Source organism: Triplophysa rosa, linkage group LG12 (genome assembly GCF_024868665.1).
Source record: "Triplophysa rosa linkage group LG12, Trosa_1v2, whole genome shotgun sequence".
NCBI classification, from domain to species: Eukaryota; Metazoa; Chordata; class Actinopteri; order Cypriniformes; family Nemacheilidae; genus Triplophysa; species Triplophysa rosa.
This window is the reverse complement of record NC_079901.1, coordinates 6,330,223-6,353,516: the sequence shown is the minus strand read 5'-3', so window position 1 is coordinate 6,353,516 and position 23,294 is coordinate 6,330,223. Positions and strand designations below refer to the sequence as shown.

At 39.0% G+C, this 23,294-nt stretch overlaps 1 protein-coding gene across 5 annotated transcripts in view; it reads left to right on the top strand.

Annotated features, from left to right (window-relative positions):
* cntn5 (contactin 5) overlaps window positions 1-23,294 on the top strand; it is a 244,619-nt gene that overhangs the window by 41,525 nt on the left and 179,800 nt on the right. The window contains exon 2 of one of the 5 annotated variants that reach the window (XM_057347801.1): window positions 14,280-14,347. The exons of the other annotated variants lie outside the window; for them this stretch is intronic. The gene's annotated coding sequence lies outside the window, so the exon portion shown is untranslated. The remainder of the gene's footprint in view (window positions 1-14,279; window positions 14,348-23,294) is intronic. 5 annotated transcript variants of the gene reach the window in all.

The window sequence follows — 23,294 nt, the reverse complement described above, 5'->3', positions numbered from 1 at the left end:
AAGCAGGCTGCAACTTGTGTCAAGTAATTTGTCAAGCAAGCAGTAATTTGTCAGGGCAAAAACAGCACATAATTATATATGTATATATTGAATATTATATGTATTATTAACAGTTGAGATATTAGCGGCTGTTTATAAAAGATTTGAGTATTCTTGTCTTCAAAAAATAGCTAGACTGGATAACTGCTATGAGACTTTTGTTTTAACATTTCAGCTTATTTTACAAACATGGCACACAAGGTCATGCCATTTATTACCATTTTCGGCAACGTTTATATAATGTATGAAAGACAATGTCAATGATTACTTGGTGTACAAATATTTTTTATGTATAATTTTTCCCGCACACTGTTTTTGGTGCATATTTTGTTGTCTGACCCCACCAAGCCTGAGCTGAACCCGACCCAATCGTTAGTCAGCATTAGACACTCCACACACATGCATTAATTTATCAGATTTTGGGCCTCAGCGGTGAATATATGCTCCAACGTGGCAGAACACTGACTAACAAAGCAAAACAGGATTGTTGGACACGAATATAATACATATCACACTTGTTGAACTTGTGGAGGAGGAGGGATCGGTATTATTTTTATCAGGCATTCTGTTGGCTGAATTGTGTAGGAAATGTCAGGGTGAGGTTAATATTCGCAAACAAAAGTCGGACACTAATGCGCTATGACACGCACAGCCTCGATTCGACGATATTACAATATGTCGCCGAGACCCAGTGAGTTGATTCATCAAGTCATATTTATAATGCGCCTCTGTTTTCTGCCCTGCCCGCTGTTGTTGGTGCTTCACGACTAAAACCCATTTCACGGCACTGTTTTATGTGGCCTCTTAATATTTTACGATGAACTCCATCAATGAATAAAATCAGAATAATTTCATTCCTCCCGTTCTATAAACACAAACCCAGAGACGTTATGATAATTACCGCAGATGACTCACTCGCATACACACCTAATATATAAATGATGTTGAGTGGGCTTCTTCTGTACCCACGAGTGCAGCGTACAGTAGCATAAATAAATGCCAGGCTTACCAGATTTTTTAGGAATGTTGACTAATGTTGGGTAAAAATGATTTAGTGTTGGAGCTGTATGAAGGAAATGGTGAGTAGGGCTTGGTGTAATATCTCAGCATTTAAAGCCTTGTTACAGTACATAAGATACATCACCATTTCATTGCGTCATCATTATAAGTACATGAAAGCACAAATGAAAATGTAGATACAAGGATACAAATAATATAAAGAATAAAGATAGAATAAAAAAGGTGTCTTTGATATCAAAATATTCTGTTTGTTGGAGCATCCCAACCCAACATAATGTTTCTCTTTTTGCCTTTCCACACTGCATCATCATCATAATGATAATAACAATAAAAATGATACTACTACTACTATTACTATTACTACTACTAGTGGTGCAACGGATCATCATTGATCCGTGATCCGTTCGGATCAATATCTTCGGTTCGGCACACACGTGATCCGCGGATTGATTTATGGAAAAAAAAGTTTTGCGCATGTTCAGTCCACACACAGCGTGGTCATGGCGAGCGGAGGAACGGAGGAGCTTGAACGCCCCGCGTCATTTAAATCCCCTGTATGGGAGCATTTTGGCTTCCCTGTCAAATATAATGATGAAGGAAAGAGGTTAGTGGATAAAACCGTGACGGTGTGTAGGCACTGTGGCACAAGAAAGACATATGACAGTGGAAACACATCAAGCATGGCCACGCATTTGAAGCGACCCCGGTGTTTCACTGACAGGAGTGAAAACGAAGGCTGCTCAACAACCGCTTATCACCGCGGCATTTAAGCAGCCCCTTGTTGCACAATCAGACCAGGCTAAAGCCATCACAAACGCTATCGGTGTGTTTATAGGTGCCGACATGAGGCCATATTCGGTTGTGCAAAACGAGGGCTTTAAACACATGCTGAAAGTGCTTGAGCCACGTTACGACATCCCGTCGCGCACCCACTTCAGCGAAAAGATTGCGAAGTTGATTTTATATATTTTAATTTAATAATTTAAAAGAGTTAATAAACAAAAAGACAAAACTTATGTTTATTTGTCTTGTCTTTTTTTTTTTTTGCTGATCCGAAAAATGATCCGATCCGTGACTCTGATCCGAGAAACGATCCGAACCGTGAGTTTTTTGATCCGTTGCACCCCTAACTACTACTACTACTACTAATAATAATAATAATAATCACAACAACGATACTACTACTACTACTAATAGTAATAATAACAATAACAACGATACTACAACCACCACCACTATTACTAATAATAATAATAATACTTGTAATAATAATAACAATAACAACAACAACGATACTACTACTACTACTACTAGAATTAATAACAATAATAACAATAACAACGATACTACTACTACTAGTAATAATAACAATAATAACAATAACAATGATTCTACAACTACTAATAATAATAACAACAATAACAATAACAACAACGATACTACTAGTAATAATAACAATAACAACGATACTACTACTACAACTACTTCTTCTACTACTACTACTATTAATAATAATAATAATAATAACAACAATACTACTACTACTAATAACAATAATAAATAACAACAAAAACTGTTATTCTTATTATTATTATTGTTGCTTTTTCTTGTTCTGCAGTACAAATATCTAAAAATAAATTAAGATATCAAAACACATTTTATTGAGAAGCAAAATGACTGAAGATATGACTTTGTTCTTGTGACACCTAATATGGCCTTTCAATTTGACCAGTTTTCTTCAGCTGTCTTAAAGCATCAATGCACCTCCAAAACCTTGTCAGCCTTCTACCGCTTCCTAAATAAAGCACAGAAACAGCTCTTTTCTAAACTCAGTAATAACACACATAATGGAGTTTTCTAATGACAGATCTGTCAGGCTGATAAAAGAAGGTCAACGTTCTCTGAGGTTCAAACAACACCCAATGCATTCCTTCAAATACGCATACACAAACCTGACTTATGAAATGCCGTGCCCTTCTTACTGCCATTTCATCATCTGTATTCCTCACTGAATCACTGTAAATCTCAGGAGATAATCCCCTTTATGATGAGCAAAGCGTTATTCTCCCGCACATTAAAGTTAGCTCTGAACGGGCGTTTGAACCCTTTTCTCGCCTTGAATAATCCTCCAATAGCTATGATTGAAATTGATGAATGAAAACGGGATGATTGGATCGCACTTAAGGTAAGAGTCGAGTCGGCCTGCCCCGACCCTAATCATAACTCACATAAATCATTGAGGCTAAGAGCCTCCTTCTCCATCCTCAAAGATCGAATTTAACACCTGATCAAAACTAACCTCACTTAGCTCACCATCACAGGTACTGTAATAAGGTCTGAAACAGATCACGAACGAATCCCCTTCACAATTCCTTGAAGTGTCCTTAAAGCGTGCTTCAGATCAAGTTATTTCATATTCTTCCTGCGTGAAACAGCCTTCTCATATCCAGCCAGCCTTTTTTTAATTGTGCTCCTGGAGCCACTTTTTCAACCCACGTAAACACGTTCTTTCATTCGAGCAGCTTTTGATGAAGGCGTCTTTCTGATGCCATCAGACATTGAACTTACATAACGGGCAGAAGTGTCAGGATAGGTGCGGAAAATCTGGTGGCAGATTTTCTGCCATTGAACGGCTGCGGAGCGTGTGAAGTTCTGAAGATGAGATTGGATTGGAGAGGTTAACAGCACTGGTTGTCCTTCAGCTTCCCACCATCTGCCTCTATCATTATTCCTTGGAGAGCGAGGCGAGGCAGAGACGCAACCGCGCTGTGCTGAAAATGTATAACTACAGATGTTTGCATCATTACCTAAAGATACATTTATGAGGAAAATCTATAGATTGTTAAAGAAGGTAACTTAAAGAGGAAATCATCTCTTTAGGGGAAATAAAAAAAAAGTAATTTAATACTTAATTTAACTGTAATTTAACGTGTGCTTTTATACACATTAAGAATTGATTTGTTATAGTTTATGCACATTTGTTTATCATCAAATAAAAAAATCACATTTTTATTCACATAAAATACATGAATTGTAAACCTTTGCCCAGTTGTCTTTTTCACACACTTTTGGTATTTGCATGTTAACATGTAGCTCAGTGCCGTGCAGAGACCTATGGAGGGGTAGGTGCTCAAGACTTTCTGATAGCGTTTCGTTCAGACCTGTCGCAATTGTCTTCCTAGTGGGTCCCCCTCCACATGTTCGCGAAAAGTGCACTTTGGGCATCAAAAAGGGCACTTTGGGCATCAAAAAGGGCACTTTGGGCAAAATGGTGGGTGCTCAAGCACCCTTCCCCCTGTACGTGGCTGATTTTCAAACACTTGATCCATCTGCTGTTTATCTGACCCATCCGAAAGTAAATCCATTGGATAGTACAGTTGGTTTCAATGTGATCTCACAGGAAAATGTATCGTTTTCTGATGAATTAATAACAATGTGAATTACGATGTGTACCAAAACCAAACCGATCCCACAGGAATTTCTTACTATTTTACAAGATGGCCATATCATAAGCTGTTAATCATAGAAATATTTACGATTATTAGGAAAAGTTCATCACGTATATATATAATCCACACTCTCAAAGTGTGGATTATATCAACACTGTGAGTGTTAATTTGACCTTTTTTAACACTGGCGATTTTGCTGTGTACAATTATTTGAAAAACAAAAATGAACCTCCAGTAGATTGTACTAAATCGATATTTTTCAATTCGCCACCTCGTAAAGATACAAATTGCCAAGAGACTGTGTTGGTTGGTTCATTGTGCATTGGTTCATCGCACGTTCATATACGTAATTCAGAAATCAAAGTCGCTCTGTTTCCTTTCCGCTCCTGAGACGCTGTGTTAATTGTAGCATTTGTGTGATTTCTCCTCGCTCTTATAATGTGTTGCTTTAATGTCTTTTCTCTCAGACTTCACATAACAGTGTGCAAGAGCTAATTATCAGAACCCTGGAGAGACCGACGCATCTCGCTCAGACAACACTACACATCGATTAAAAAACAAAACAAACAGATCCACTCTCTATGATCTTCTACAACTATTTTATAGATTTTGTGAGTAAATGATGCAATGAAAGTGTGTTGTGGGCCGGAGCAAAGAGAGGGAAGTTTAATGCTTTGCGTTAACTATATCTGTTTCAATATGAATAATTGCATTGCAGTTCTTCCATTTGTTTGTCAGAGACGTCAAAACGAGAGCTGTATTTATTATTCTACAGCTTTATTTGTCATATTAATTATAGTCTCACAGAAGCAATTATTCGGCTCCTCTGATTCCTTTCATTTAATATGCAATTCGCTTGAGATTTTATCTGATGAAAACCCTGCATTTAAACAATAAATGTATTTCAAAGAATATTTCAAGAAGAGGACTTGCAAGTAAATTTGCTAATCACGAACCAGACGATAAACTCGGTTTACCTTCAACAGTTCATTCACTCGTTCAGTTCTACCTGTATTTCCATAATTAACTCCAGAGGGGAAGTCTTGATGCTTGATCTTCTCCGTTCCGGACAAGTGGAACCTTTTTACCTTTATTACATTTGTGAACTTTTGAACTCTGCAATAGACTTGTGTTTACCCACTTTGGGAAGTTTTTAATTGTGCCTTGTTGAATTTTTTAGGTTTAAGTTGTCCTCCGAGTTGTTAAAAAAGTAATATCGAGCAGGGCTGCGATGAACCAAATCGGTTCTTTTAAATTAGTGAAAGTCTGTGTCGAGGTGGTGGGGGTCTATAGTCCTGGTGGATTTCATCATTTTTTTGTCAGCTTGAACTGAAATCAATAGTCCAGGCATTTGCTGTGGCTGTGGAGTTGATCCCCGTCTCCATTGCCCCAATCGATAATTAGAAACGACATGGGAGCGATTCTGGATAGAGCCGCTTGAATCAGAAAGTTAAGGGCCAGAGGTTGAGCAGAGGAGACCGAAACAGTTTTACCCATGCAGTAAGGGTCAAGGGGGACGTGACCAGACCTGAGGTTCAGATGCCACGCAATAGTTTTCTCTTTAAACGTGCTCAGAACAATGATTATGTACAGGTCTAAAAACAAAACCACACAAAATATTTTTTTTTGCACACCAGTGTCCAACGAGTACATACAAACGCAACTATTTTGTGGTTAGCGTATTAAAATAAAAATTATTCGCAAATCATGAAATGCATTATTGAACAATAATACATTTTAAAAGAGAAACTCTTTTTCATTATTTGTTTGTTCTTTAATCCTTTAGTTTTCTCTTTTTGAGAAGATCTTCATCTATGTTATATAACATTTTATCTATGCTTAATTATGTTGTAGTTGGAATGGACTAAATAACAAATAATTTTTATAAGCTAAAGTTTCGCGCTACCTTTCAATGGTGTCCCACATTGTCCCACACAAACGGATTACCAGTCCCACATTTGGTTTGTTGGGTGGTGGTCACCCTAGGCAGCCCCTGTAGTGCTTAGGAAGTGCTTTTTTGTGTTTGTTTGCTTGTTTGTTTTCTCTGTTTATGGAATTTTAGAAGTTGTTGGATTTACTGTTGGATTTGTACAGCACTTTGGTCAGTGTAATGCTGAATTTAAATGTGCTTTATAAATAAATGTACTTACTTACTTACTTAGAAAGGGAGGGGTGGAGGGAGCCGTTGGTTGCAGTTCACAACCTCACCACTCAATGCCACTTTCATACACTAGACCTTTAAAGGGACAGTTCAACCAAAAATTAAAAATCTGTCATCATTTACTCCCCCTCAGATTGTTCCAAACCTGATACAAAGGAAGATATTTGAAAGAACGTCAGTAACCAAACCGATCTCCTCCCATAGTAATTATTTTCCCTATATGCCAGTAAATGGGGAATGAGATGTGTTTGGTTGCTGACATTCTACTAAATATCTTTCTTTGTTTTCAGCAGAACTAAGACAGTGATACAGGTTTGGAACAATCTGAGAGTGAGTAAATGATGACCGAATTCATTTTTGGGTTAACCATCCCTTTAATACAGGTCTGTATTATAAAGATATTGAAAAAAATGTCGTATCCAAAATGCTGAAATTGCTCAGATTGTTTTTGACTGCTTATTTAGACAAACGAGAGACTGTCCGATGAACATTTAAAGCAACTAATCATAGTTTCATTTGTGGTAAAGGGATAGTTAAAAAAAATCTACCATGGTAGTCATGGTGCCCCAGAAATATCAGTTGCTAACGTTCTTCCAAATATAAAAACAGCAGAAATTTGCAAAGATAATGTGATCCTTATTTTGATCTGTCCAAACATAACAAGTCCTCAATATTTTACATACAGTAACTTACATAAAACAACGCAGAATATCAATTTGTTTCGTTCTGCTCACTATGTCTCGTCCAATATAAACCCTGGAAAATCTCTAACAGAAAACGTAAAATAGAGATTCGCAAAATCGTGTAAAAGCACAAAACTGCAGTCACCGTTTTTTTATTTAAAGTCTATCTCTGGAACGGCAGCGCGGCCGAGTGTCATGGACTACCCGATTGTTTCCCGAGTACAGATGGGAGGCTTTTAGTTTATGTTTTCTGACCTGAGAGAGGCCTGGTAGATTTTTATCTAATGGAAGTACAACCTCTTTCACTCAGACATGGCCACAGGCAGAGTTAAGTTTCCTCGTGATGAAACAGCATAATGTGTCCACAAGCACTCAAATCCGCTCTGTATTCACTTTATAGATTTCTGCCCACAGGATAAAGTTTACTCCTGAGCCAGGATACAGTTTCACGAATGTCATTTTTTATTTATTTCTTTTCTTTCTTTTCAAGAACTGCTTTGGGCTCGAAGAGACAAGAGTCTGTTTGACTCTGCTGTGACACTCTTCAGTGCTATAGAGCACCATAAATCCAATAGTTTGGAATAAAATGGGATGAATTAGATACAGACAATCAGATCTGGGACGCCATGGAGACCGCGCAGCTGTTGTCATCTCTCATCTGCAGGAAATGGGTCAGTGGTGGATGAGGGTTAAAAGTAAATGAAATCTGGGTAGTGAGTCGACCGTAAATCCGGGGGAACGGGGGTTTACGCCGGGTTTATTGATAAATCTAGCGATTTCTCTGACAGGGCTAATCGCAGCTCTGGGGTGACAGAAGCTCTCGCCTGGTGTGGCCTTGTTGGCAAAGTTCTGAGAAAACACAAAGCATTATGGGTAGCTAAGAACACCGACCTGCATCGTATCGAAGGCCGGCTGTAGTGTACCCTGCCTTGTCGGGATAATCATATATTAACATACATTTCTGACATAATGAAAGTACACTACATCTGACTTTATTAGAGGAAATCTTATCTAACATTTTTTTCACTAGTATGACATAGAGATTATAGATAAAAGATCTCACTCGCTATTTTACTTTCTCTCCGTCAGTCTGTAAGGTCTCACATGTGGTGGGTTATCTCCATCATGACGTCGACAGATGTGTGGTAATCTGTTTTCCCGTGGCATTGCTAATGTGTTATGTAGCAGTTTCCTTATCTCATAATCCATTTAATTCTCACTTGTGACTGTCGAGGGATCCCACGAGAGTTCAAATATGCGTTTAAACCCGACGAATACGGGGGTCCTGATGGAGAGCACACCGATCGCACCGTCTGCCGCTAACAGATGATGCGTGACGATTATTACAAAACTTCCTGAGATCTGAACATAACTAAAAACACATTCACCGGGAGGGAACAGGTCTGCGATTATTTCTACATTTGTACTAAAACAGAGAAGAATGGAAATGATCTGACAGGCCTGCTTAACATGACTCACTGTTAAGTTAATAGACCTTGGACGGGATGAAGACGTTTATCCACTAACTACATCTTAGGGTGCCTTCATAGTTCTATTTCGGTTCTTTTGGTTCTTTTGGTCCGGACCAAAATATAATAGTCCTGTTTCGCTATGCGTTCAGACTGGCATCTCAACAGCGAACCTAAAGATATCGAATCTAACTGCTTACGTGTAAAGTCGCAACTGGATTGGATAGGGCTGGGCGATATACCGATTCATACCGAATACCGGTGTGTATTTTTGTTATGATATTAATTTTTAATATACCGCATTACCGGTCTATGTCGCTTAAACAACGTGCGGAATGCGGCGCAGCGCGACAGTGGAGTCCCTTTTCACTGTTGCACTGTGACCGGCCATTCACACAGAATGCGTCTTTCTATTGCCGCGGCACTACTTTATCATCATTTTTCTATATAAACATGCCCTAAACGGAAGCGTTTGGATGTTTGCGTGCGTCTCGCGCATGAGCGGTGACTTTACATATTTCTTTCCCGTCGCAATGGGAGCGCGCACCTCGCGGCTGAACAGCAGCACAAGTGTAGCAAATGCAAGTTCGCATTACGTTATATTAAATATACTCACGAACAAACATTTCGGGCTTCCCTCATATCTGCTCAATATAAGCATATAATATGATGTGTTTTTAGTTTGAACTGTTTATCTATATGCTTTGATGAGAAATAAGGGTCAGTAAGGAGGATTGACAGCGTCCTCCCACATATCTAATTTAAGCCTTTGTTTTATGATTGAAAAATATGATTTCAGGAAATCATGAAGCCATTGTGACTATGTAAAACACAACAGACATGCATGTTTTAATGGTACAATTGTACTATTTTGTTTTCAACTATTCAACTATTAAGTTCTGGGTGGATGCTCCTAACTCTTGAAGTTGGGAGCACCAGTGCTTCCAAGGAAAAAAGTCAATTTCGAGCCCTGTTCTCTATTTATTTGCTTAAATATTATGTATGCAAGTGACCTTCGCATGCTATTCAGTTGTAAAAGAAGTCTAAACTTTGCAGTTATTATGGGGGATACTGTCACTGTCACCATGACGGTATGAAAGGGCATTTTAAGTCAATCAACAGCACTAGCATATAAACACACCCTTAGACTGTTTGTGATCCTGCTTTACTGGTAACTTGTGGATACAGTGGCTGAAGTCATACTTTAAAATAAATGCTACTTGGTTTGATGCTTTGCTATCCATTGCAAAAAAAAGTAATGAAGTTTAAAATGATCAAACAATAGATATATTGTTGAAAAAAGAAGATAGGTTGTGCTCGTCAAAATATAGTGAAAAAAATAGGTTCATGTCGTATTCTGCACCTGTGTCACACTGCTTAGAAAAGCAAAGTAACCCATAGGTCCAACTTGGTGGTGTTTTTTAAAGCAACAGTTGTCACTTCAACTGGAATTTTGACATTTGCTCACCATCAGGTTGAAAATCTTTAGCAATGTCTTGTTCGTTCCTATACAATAAAATGTCAATTTTGAACTTGCTGTGAGATCTTGAATGTTGTTGTTATTTGCTCAAATCCTTAGCAAAATAGAATCCACAGCTGAAGTTCTTCGCCATTGGTTTCCATTTCTGTCATAACTGATTGTGTTGTGATCTTTGCAGCTCGACAGCATGAGTAAAAAAGAGCAGACTCTTCTCATGATTCAGAATAAAGCAAGTACAGATTTGGAAGGACATGAAGCTGAGTAAATGATGGCAGAGTTTTTTTCTTTGGGTGAACTCTCTCTTTAAAAGGAAATTTTGTCATCATTTTCCCACCCTCATGTCCTTCCAAATCTGTACTTGCTTTATTCTGAAACACTCTGAGCTCTTTTTATAAAATGAAAGTGAATGGGGACAGAGACCGTTTTACCATTCACCATCATTTATTCACCTTCATGTCATTTAAAGCTTGTATGACTTTCTTCTGTGGAACCATAGGCGGAGCTAGCGGCGGGTGTCAGGCCGTGTGTTTGTAGAACAAAGATCAATTAAAGCCGCGGTCAGACTTGACTTTGAGCATGCAAAGATCATGAGAGCATGGTAGGAAAAAGGTGGTAGGAAAAAGGCCAGGCGCGATTCCTCCATTTTGATCTTCTATTGGTCTCACACACTCCCGTGAGGTGAATTCGGAAGTCAGAGTTCACCAAACTTGAACTTTGCTATGCAGCGAAATGCGAAATATCGTTGGACGGGCTTGCGGTTCTGGTCTGTCGCATCCGCATGTATATGAATGGAAGTCAATGGAGGGAAAAGTCAAGTGTGACCGCGGCTTGAGACTTATCACCATGCACATGTAACACCGGGATCCAATTGTTGTCAAATGTTTTCTATAATATTGCTGTTTAATTGTGTTGATTTTTCATTCTTAAAATTCATATCTGTATTATAAAGTATCAGTGGATTGTGTTGTGTTATAGCGGCACTGCCCGTAAAATAAAAAGAAGAGTAGTAGCATATCTTTTCCATTTTCTGTGAAATTTTCAAGTAAACAGGTAAAGCATTACCATGACCATCACAGTTTTATTAAATGTTGACAAACTTTAATTTTTTATGATTTACAATGCATCACTATTTGATCTGTTTATGATAAACACTTGCAACATTTTAGTAATTACAGTACAAATACAAAATCCAATATCTTTAAAGCATTTGGTAAGGAATATTCAATGGGGCCTCTTGCCATTGGCTATTTGTCATACTTTTATGACCGCAACGTTATTTTATACTTTACTTTCCCACAAGTTTACTTTATAGTTTACTTGTTTTAGATAGAATGTTAATAATCTTATTCATTTATTGACATTAAATTATGTTTCTGCAAACCTGCGCCAGAGAATAAGATAGAGGAAAGCCGAATGGGGTGTCGCCTGCGCATAAACCCACCGCCTATACACAGCATTTTTTTTCTTTCTTATCAAGTATTTTGGTCTTGTTTTTAAGTCAATTTTTAAGTCAAAGTGCATTTTTTTAAGAAAATAAGTTTTGTTTTTAGACAAAAATATCACATTTAAGTGAATTTGTATTTAAAACCAGCATCAGCGTGGCAAGAAAAGTAATATTGAATTCAGTGCTTAATAAAAACATAAAACTTAATTCAAGGTTTTGTTCTTACCCCATTTGCATTTTGCTTGTTTTAAGCACAAGTTAACTTAAATTTGATATGTCTTTGTCTAAAAACAAGAAAATGTTTCTTGGGTTATTTTACTCATCAAAATATTCTTCAAAATATTCACTTTTGTGTTTTGCAGAAGAAAGAAAGCCACAAAGGCTTTGAATAAATGAAGAAATATTTTTTATTTATGGGTAAACTAATTTATGCATGGGTCAAGTTTGGCAAATGAAATATGGATGTTTTTCTCAGCTAAAGCAGTTTGGACCGTGACCATATGTTATTCTCTTCAAATCAATGAAACCCTGTAAAAAAGCAAATGTGCACTCAAGAGATAAAGGCTAGCTGTTGTCTCCTCTATTTCCACGTGAATGTTTGCATACACCTGTTTCCCAGAGTTCTCCACAGGGCGTAAGCAAGCCGGCACCTACGACAGAAGACCAAAGCATGTTTTCTCTTTTCTTCCAAGCGAATCTACCCATTTTTCTCAGCTGCGCATTCACACGCTTTTCTCAGGAGACCAGAGTGTCTCAAACCTCAATTGGTCGCTTTGAATTCACCTCACACGCTGCTATTTTCAGAGCCCACCTATGTTCGGTGCCTCTAAATGGCTTTGGAAGGTTCGAAAATAAAAACATCAATATGTGCGGGTCACAAAGTCAGCCTTATTTCAAAGGCAAAGATGTTTTACCGGATAAGGCACTGCGCCGTGGCATTTCTAGCCAGCCTTACATTATTGATGGCTCGCCTGTGGATGGTAATTCTTATGGTTATGGAATATAATCGTCGTAATGATGACATTAAGAATTGTGATGGATGGTCGAATGCCAGCAGACAAACGTCACGCTCTTTAACGATGTTTTACACTACTGAATACTCCGGCGTGACACGCCCTCGCCCCGTGTCACTGGTTGTAGCACGTGTGACACGGCAGTCTTTTGCTCTTCCTCTCATGATGAGTAGGAGTCATTAGGTTGTCATCAAAGAGGAAGGACGTTTCTCCACTCATCCTTCCTCCACTGGTACTTAATTGTGTCTATTTTTGGCCGCGGACTGACAGCAAAGACATTTCTCTCTTCTGCCTTTGTGCTTAACAACACATTTAATGCCACTGATGTCCTGTTACATCAATGCTATTGTAGACGTGCGGCATACACTCTTAAAAATAAAACTTCTAGTAAAGCAACAGTGCCATAGAACAGCCATTTTTGGTTTGCCAAAGAACCTTTTGGTCAAAGTTTCCGAAAAGAACCATTTATTTTAACATTTTAATAGTCTGTAGAATCTTAGAAAGGATCTGTAGATTTTAAAGTTCTTTGTAGAACCATACAGCAACCTTTTAGGAAACTCTGTGCACATGGCCTTTTTTCTCTATATGGTTTTGTGAAGTTACATTAACAGTAGTCTCAGCCTCAGACGTCATGCCCACTTCAGCACGTTCGAAGTCGTCATCTGGTTGCTTGAATTTCACAGGATTTCCGGGAGAAGTGCGTGTCGCATTCTTTAACGGTCCGCCTGGAAACAACACGAAGCCGTCTGATCCAAGTAAGCTATTGTGTTTACAACGGTTGCTGTAAGAATTCATCACCATCGACTAAACGCTTAATTCTTAAAAGTATGCGAGGTTCACGGCAAAAACTTATAATCATTTTGTTGCTGTTAACTTTTGACACGTTAGTGAATGTACACCGGTCTGTTACTGCGGGGACATTTCCAGGCCTCTAAACATGACGCGGCACAAAACCAACGTGATTAGTTGCTTCACCTGTCAGTCATATGGCCTCTTGGGAGGGCCTTGGCCAAAGAAAGCAGTGATAAGTTCCTACGCGAGACTATATTAACAGTAGTGCTTGCACTTGTAAGTGCTTGCCAGGGGCTTTGTTGTCTGGTTGCTAAGGTGTTCTCAGTGTTTTTAGTATGTTAGATGTTCTGGGTGGCTGTTATAGCAAAGCTAGGAGGTTGCCGGGGTGTTATGGGTGTTTGCTGTGTGGTGGCTAAGGTGTTTTAGTGTTTTCATTGTATTACTGTTGTGTTGAGGTTGGTTGTCAAGACAATGCTTTTCGTTGTATTTAATGATAACCTAAATGAGATGTTACTGTTGATTAAATACAACATTCACTTATTACATTTTCTGTTACATTTTGCATTTAACAGATGCTCCAAAGCGATCCACAAAAGTGAGAACAATGATATGAGAAGTGCTACGATAAAAAGTTTCAACAATTGATGGAGACGAGCTAGAAGAGAGAAAGAAATGGAGTGGAGGTTTTTAATATTGTGTACGGACTTTTAGATGTTTCCGTGTTCACAGAGGAAAAATACGTTTTGGCTGAGTATTTTGAGGGATGCGAGAGGACGGGCAGATCATTCCAAAGTGAAGTATGTATTTCATTACATCCCCAATTTTATAGTTAAATCTTTCGTTACTGAATGCTCCTAATACTCACAAAACAGAAATGAGGGAGGCAGAGAAACTCACTGTAGTGTTTAATGGCATTTGGCATTGGACACAGTACAGTTTCCACCTTAGGGAGTTTGAGAACTCAAAGAGCGTCCACACAGCTTTTATACAAATGTGTCATGAAAACCCGTTTCTTTTTTACTACGCCTTCACTTGGGATTATAATGCAGGATGTTTGCAACCAAGCTCCTCTTAAGGGAATTTTACAAGGTGTTCCATAACGGGAGCCAGGGTGTTTAGAAAGTAGATATCATGTGACTTTGGGCCAAATGATACACGTGTGGCCCAGAGAATTGTTTTTACCTACTGTGTAACGACACTGTATGCTTACAGTGGGTGGCATTTGTCATAACAATTGAGGTCTTATTGTAGCTGGGTTATGAAGGAATTCTACAGGGACAGAGTTGTTGAAATGTTAGTCTGTAGTATAGAGCCACATACACACTGATTTGGGAGTCCCTGCCTCATTTGCAAAAGTACACTTCCTCAATTATCGTTGCATGTGTTTATGGAATAACAGAGTTGCTCATGCACATTGCTCTTTGATGAGTTAACTTGTTCATAAGACATGTCAGAGATACCGCAAACACTTCAGATTCCAAAAGAAAATCTTGCCAAAATGAAGGTGGCGTCTTCAAAAACAAGCAGTGAAGATAACAACACCACACCCAGAGCATTTCATGTCTATCCTTAACCCCCCCCCCCCCCCCCACCCACACCCACACACCCTGTTTTCCCATTACCCTCTTATTTGGTAAATTACCGTGCCGTTCTATCACTCCTGGCGGTGGAGACCATATCGATCCAAGAAAAAAATGCTTTAATCTTCTTTATCCACAGATCCTATCAAGTGTAAGAGATGGAATTTGGAGGTGGTTATTGGTTATGTGACTTATTTTTCTCTCAGAGACAACTGCATTGTTATACTCAAAGTCACTCTGACATGTCTTTGTGAGCTTTAGTGAGGATTATTTTTTATCTACACAAGAAACAAAAGCAAAGAAAAAGTTTTGTAACAGCTGGTTATTTGAGGATAATTGTTGCTGTTTGGTGTAGAAAAAAACCCCAAAGGCATAAAATATGAAATGTTAGCACATTTGAAATGAAATTTGATGGACGTGTTCATTAAGCCTCATCAAAGTTTCAGATTATTTTTCATAAATTATACACTGTTAACACATCATGACTGTATAAATATCAATTCAAGAGCCTTCGTGTATTTTTCTTCTCAACATTGCAACATTCGCTTTGTTTGCCTCAGACTCCTTCATCCCCAGTTTCCCTCCCCCCCCCCCCCCCCCTTTCATTTCCATCTGCCTTCAAGTTTCTTTCTTCCTTCTGTTTTCACCTCGGCATCTTTCGTCCCCCGACTCGTCTTTGGTGTGCAGGTACCTTTTAGTATTCCACCTTAGTTTAAGGACAGATAAGCATGCAGGTACAAATTCCTCGCTCGCATCCCCCTCATCACTTTGTGTGTGTGTGTGTGTGCGTGCGTGCGTGCGTGCGTGCGTGCGTGCGTGTGTGTGTGTGCGTGTGCGTGTGTGTGACTCTCTCTGTGTGGTTGCTTGTTCTTCTTTTCGCTGCTGAAATAAAAGGTGGCCATCTCCATTCAGGTGTGGTCAATCTAGCATTGATGGGAGATAATTGTCTCCTGCTCTCCTCTAGGTAATTGTCTTTTGATTGAGGTCATCAACACAATCAAGCAAGCTGCGGGGGTGAAAAGTGACAAAGTAGAGTAAGCAAGAGAGAGAGAGAGAGAAAGAGACAGGTAGCTTTAGACTGAGGAGCGAATGAGAGCCAAACATGGAATGGGGGCGACTGGTCAAAGGGGTCTGGCTGGGAGGAAAGGCCATTGTTTACCCTTAGAGAGCCCCATGCGGCCGGCTATTAAACCTATGGACTGATGGAGCCAAAAGGACAGCAACCCAATGAGGAGGGCGGATGATGATGGACAAGCTGTTTTACCTTCAGCCATCACTGCGCTGCGCCTCACTGTCAGCAGGTGGCCCATTAGTGATCGTCCACAATGAGAGCCGTCCCAGAGATGAGCTGATCACTGTGGGAAGTGAGAGTAAAAAAGTGTAACATAAATAGATGGCACGGAATACACTGTGAAAAATGCTCAAATTGGCTTTGCAAGTCATTTCAACTTCTTATTATAAATGTAAGCAACTGGTCACAATTTAAGACCGCAAGTAATGAAATCCAATTAATTGTACCTTAAAATTCTGGTCTTACTGTTCATAAAGAAATGTATGCTGAACATATTCAGGAAGCACTATCTAAATCAAAATCTGACTATTACTCAAACATTATTGGAGCTGACAATGGGAGCTCCAGGTCTCTTTTCTCAGTTGTAAACAATATTTTGAGAACCCTGGATCCTTTGCCATCTGATGGCTATTCCAATTACCTATGCGATCGCTTTATGACCTTTTTTGAGTCAAAGGTTAGAATATTCATCAACAATTACTTACTAGTACCCCTCGCCATGAGTCAAGTCAATTCATTTTTCATCCACCTCCTCACTCTGTACTTTCTACCTTTACACTACCTACTACCACTGAGATAATGTGCCTGATAAGTAAATCTAAATCTTCGAGCTGTCAACTTGACCCCCTACCTACTTCCTTAGTTAAAGTTTGTTTACCAGCTCTGTCGCCATTGATCACAAAAATTGTCCATTCTTCACTTGTCTCTGGTTCTGTACATTTATCTCTCAAATCTGCTATTATTACACATATACTTAAGAAACCAGGGGCTGATTCCTCTAATCTAGATCATTTCCGTCCGATCTCTAATTTGCCGTTAATATCTAAGATTGTAGAAAAATGTATTGCCATTCAGGTTCATAAACACCTCTCTAATAATGATCTGTATGAACAGTTCCAATCTAGTTTTCATCCCTATCATAGTACAGAGACTGCTCTTGTTAGAATTACCAATGATCTGCTTTTGGCAGCTGACTCTGGATTATTGACTTGTCCTTCTCGACTTGAGTGCAGCCTTTGATACTATCTCTCATAAAATACTCCTGGATCGGTTAGGTTCTATTGGGATTACAGGTAAGCCTCTGTCTTGTTTTAAGTCCTATCTATTTGGTCGCACTCAGCTCGTTCAGTTAAAGAGTTTTAGATCAAGAACATCTACAGTCACCACTGGTGTTCCCCAAGGCTCTGATCTGGGCCCTCTTGTGTTCATTATTTATATACTCCCTCTTGGTTGCATCGTAAGGAAGTATGGTATCCACTTACACTGTTATGCGGACGACACCCAACTCTACCTGTCTGCCAAACCCACCGATTCTTTTCCTCCACCTTTTCTGTCCAGTTGTCTAGCCGAAATTAAAGATTGGCTTTCATATAATTTCCTGAAATTAAATGGTGACAAAACTGAGGTCTTACTCGTTGGTATGAAATCTGTTCTGTCTAAATCAAACGATGTTTCCATGCACATTGACAATAATTTAATCCTTCCTTCCTCACATGTCAAAAGCTTGGGTGTTATCTTGGATACCACATTATCCTTTGAAACTCATATTAATAATGTTACCCGGATAGCATACTTCCATTTACGTAAAATTTACCGTCTCCGTTCTTCTCTCTCCACCGACAACACAGCAGTTCTTATACATGCAATAGTCACCTCATGTATAGACTATTGTAATGCTCTTCTCAATGGTGCTTCTTCAAAATTGTTACTTAAGCTCCAGTTGGTTCAGAATTCTGCAGCTGGTGTCCTCACTAGAACACCTTCGATTGCTCATATCTCACCTGTTCTCCAGCAATTGCACTGGCTTTTAAGTTTCGAGTTGATTTTAAGATCTTATTACTCACTTACAAGGCACTACATCATCTTGTACCCCAACATCTCACTGAACTTCTCTGCGTTTACACCCCTGCACGTGCTCTCAGATCTTCATCTTCACTTTCTCTCGTGGTACCTCAGATTCGATTAACTACCATGGGTGCTAGATCTTTTAGCTATGCTGCCCCCCGCCTATGGAACTCCATTCCTTTAGATATCAGAAACAGCGACTGTTTGCAGACTTTTAAAACACATCTTAAGACGTATCTTTTTACCAAGGCTTTTTTATAACATGTTTTATGGAATTCTTACTGCAATTTATTTGTATATGCTAAGTGTTTGTTACATGGTTTGTCCCGTGCAGTGACCTGTGTATATATATACTGTATATATACAGTATATATATTCTTTTTTCTTTTATGTTCTTATTTTTCTCTTTGACGGCTGTGAGGTGACCTTGGGTGTTTTGAAAGGTGCCATCAAATAAAATGCATTGTTATTATTATTAAAATTAAAATTTAAGCCAGTGTAGAATGTAGTTTTACGTAGTTTGACCCAAACCCAGTTTTTCACATTATTTACTTCATGCACCATACTGTGACATAATAGTACTGTCTTTCAAAAACAATTATATTATTATTGAATATTGTGTCAAGTTTGAAGTTAGGTTTGATGTTCAGTCACAAAACACGTAAGAATTAATTACGTTTAATATGACTGGTGTTCAATGCACATCGTATGTTGCATGATGATCAATTTTTATTACAACTAATGCCCAAAGCGACACAATCACATTCATTTCCGGTCTGGGGCATCATTAATGTACGCACGGAATGATCGTGGACTGTGCGTATGTAAACATCCACAGCAACGTTCATATTTATAAAATCGGTCTTTGACGTGGAAAAATGCTTAGAGCCATGTCAGGGTCTGAGCAGACGTACGCACTTTTGCTTGTCCGAGTGCTGCAATTTTTTGGAAATATTCTTGCCACTCGTGTAGGATTTGGACGTTGACAGGTGCTCTTTTATATATCAATGACATTGATTAGACATCGTTAAAAGACGGAGATCTGAAACTGTTCAGCAGTGCACAATTTCAAGATTTCACATCTCTTTCAGATGTGAAATCTTGAAATTGTGCACTGCTGAACGTTTTACATACATACATATGTTTTCTGTGCGTACGTTCATTCTATGAATCACATGTACAGACTTGATCGTAAGAAATGAACGTAAAATTTCATTTACACAAAATTTTATACATTTTTATTAAATTAATTCATTAATGACAAGAGCAACAGCAACTGGCGACCGGAAGGGGAGTGTTAAGCGGCTTGACAAAGTTAAGAACTGTTCAACTTTACACAAATGAAGAGCGATTTTCGGGAGCGACAACCAATAGGAAAGAAGACAGAAGCTCACATGATCCTTCTCCTCTCAGCTCTTACGCCGGTCATTCGATGTCAATGTCATTAATTTCAATGGAGAGCCGGCGACAGAGTAGCAAGCAAACCAAATCTAGGAACGCCTTTTAACGACCTCGTAGCAAGAGACTAGCGACACCAGCGACAGAGACAGAGTAGTGATGGGAAGTCAGATTCTTTTCGGACAGTTCGTTTTAATGAACCGGTTCCAAAAAATGGTTCATCGGTTCTTTTACGTCCTAACGTAATGACGTCATTCGCGGTGACGTAATGCGTCAAGTTTAAAGTTCTCCTCAGACGAGCACTTTCAACAAGTTGGTATGATTTATTAGGGTCTTCATGAAATGCCTGGAACATATTTTGCTCAAAAACACTCAACGGCTGTGTAAACAAAACCCTTCTTGCCTCGTCAAAAACAGCTATGCTCACAGCAACCCATTTGCTGCATGTCTCTTTAACTGATAATGAGTTACAGCGAACCCCACCCCCCTTCTGTCCGGCGTGTCAACACAACACACGTTTAGTACTGCCATGGCAATGGTTTAGCTAAATGAAATGACCTCTGGGGTTAGTTTCGTCTTAAACCTCTCAAATCATTCGTCCGAAGACAAAAAATCAGTCACAGCAAACAGCGCATCCTAATGCGCTTACGTTGTGCGTGTATGCTTACCTAAAATCCACGGAATCCACTGCAGATCTCAGCGGAATTACATGGATTTTAGCGCTTGTCATTGACAAATTATAACGTTACACACACAATGTGAGAGCTAGTTTGCTGTGACAAATTTTTTAGCCTAAGCACGAATTATTTGAGGCGTTTAAAACGAAAAACTAACCCCAGTGTTCGCCCCTGTTCATTAGCAAAACAAACAGCTTGCCACAGCTAAACATATTAACGCACATAATGTATTAACATACATACAGCTAAACTCCAAGTGTCCATCTGCACTTATATACAGTAAGTTTAACACTGGCTTTGAATGTTCTATTTAGCCCGAGACTGGCTTAGCTCCCTTCGCTATCATATGCTAACGTTATCCTCCTATATATATGGTACATTTACATCAATTCAGACTGTTGATAAATATTACTTACATTGGCAGTTTTGTCTCGTTCAGTCGGTCTCGATCCCTCTTGAGGAACAACTTTGAAGCTAATCCTGCTTGTACTGTCCCAGGTTGAAAAAGCACTCCGGCTTGAAGTGATTCGCGCAAACAAGCAGGTTTTTTTACTTATGGTTTCTGATGGATTTCCACTAAAAATAAAATAAATCCACTCCTGTCTCTTGCTAGGTTTGGACTCTACATTGCATGTTGTACACGAACTTTAGCCATGGCGTCACGTACACCGCTGTCGCTTGTGAAAACAACAATGGCAGAGCGCGGTGGGTGGAACTGTGTAGGTTAAGGGGCGGTAACATTATAATAAAATCCGCTTTCTGTCACAATCGGAGCGAAATCTGAACGGTTCGATTTCTCATATGCTTGCAGGGAAAGGCACACCAAAACAAACTTACTGGGTTCTTATTTTTCACGTTTTCTGGGTTGCTAGATGCACCGGGGACCCGATTATAGCACTTAAACACCGAAAAAGTGGGGTTTTCATCTGATGTCTCCTTTAACATCAGCGTTTTACAGAAACTGTCTAATCCATGCATAATCCAATACGATTTATTTGTTATTAAATAAACGTACGTTTATTTAAGTTCTCAGTTCACGTGCACTGGTAGCATTAGCACAGCATCAGTGAATTACACGTTCTGTCTCATCAGCTCATTGGTTCTCAAATCGGACGTCAAATCTCGGTTCAGTGTACTGTTGATCTGAAAGCTGTTGCAACCGGTTCTTGACTCGAGAATGAGAACCGCTCTAGCAGTGGTATGGACGTAAACGGCGCTGCAGATCGGTGTACATACAGTGATAGTGCAGTAATTAAGTTTAAACATATTTCCAATGTATTTTATGGTATAACACATCTGATGTTCAATAAAATGTGTCTTACAACCTTTTTCCGCTTTAAAAATTACATGCATGCGCAGTATCACCGGCTCATCCCGGCTCAGTGTACTGGTGATCTGAAAGCACTGCAACCGGTTCTTGACTCGAGATCAGCTCGTGCTCAATAGTTCTCCCTTCACACCAGATCAGTTCAGTATTGAACTAACTGAATACTAAAATGGTTTATTTCGAGTCAGATGGACTGTCAGACACTCCAGAAAGTGAGAAATTCAAGTAATTTATGATTAAGTGCTTAGTGGAGACGCAAACTGTTTTAGAACGATTTGGTGAACTGGATGGACCGGTACACTGAAAAGAACCAGTTCAAAAGAACGATTCGTTCGCGAACCGGCAATCACTAAAACGGAGTGGTAATATGAACAGGACATCAGGGATAATTTGGTCTTTTCTTTACACAAACCTATGGTATGGCATCAGAAGACTACCTTTATCATTTTTTTCTCCATTTTAAAGCTTGACAGACATTGTTAATATGAACTGTCATTGTATGGGGATAAAGATTCTTCTTTTGTGTTACACGGGAAAAATTTCTGCATACAGGTTTGGAAACGCATGAAAGAAATAAAAAGTTAAATGCAAGACTGATACATTGATAAAACATTAAATATGGAGAGGACTGTCTTCATCAAGGCATAAGGTAAAACCATGGGCATTGGAAGCAAAAAATGTAGTTGTATCCTTCCCCAGAACAAATTTACTGGAGTAGATGCCATTGCCTGAATATTTTCCATTCTGGTGCCTTTTTTATTTCAAACAATTTAAACAAAACATTTGACTTACCTGAGACCAACTGTCTGTATCTTTGCCTGCTAAAGGTGTAACGGTACATATATTTGGTGCACATGTGTACCGAATGCAATCTTTAACAGTAGTCAACAGTAGTCATTTTTTCTGAATCAAAACAACCAACTGCAGTTTGATTGATGTTACTTGGAATGCACAATAAAAAAAACTGTTTGAAAATTATTTTCAAACTCTTCATATATATTTAAGTGAACTATTCTTGAATTAGCCTACTGACCACTGCAGTGAAAGGCTTCTCCTGTTTTGTGTAAGCTTGATGTCTAAGACACATTTTATTAGCATAGTACAGCTCTGCATTTATTGCATTCACAGTGGAAGGATTCCAAGTACAGTAGCAGGAGCTACATTAACACACTGTATGAGAAATTGTCCATTACCCAAAACACAAGTGGAAACCACTCAAACCTCCACAGTGTCAGCAATGAAAGACAATGTCTCACTTTTTATTCAGGACCATCAATCAGCTGGTACGGCAGAATAAATTGTACTGAAGCAAGCCTTCCAGTATTGCACTTTGATGGTGGAGCAAAATGCTCTTAAATGAATTAGAGATGTGCATAGTCTGTGGCCCTCGGGCACACATTAGTATACCAACCTAGAGCTGACACAATAACATTAACCCATAACACAGAAACATTAACAGAAATAAAACAAAACATTCAGGAAAAGACTGCATTTTAAAGTGTTAAAAACATGTTTTTCACAGGAAACACAGCAGCATTAAAAGAAAAATAGCAGAGCGCTCCAGACCACCGGGGGCAGGATGCAGCTAGTTGATATCTGACAGAGTAGAAATTGAACAACATGTAA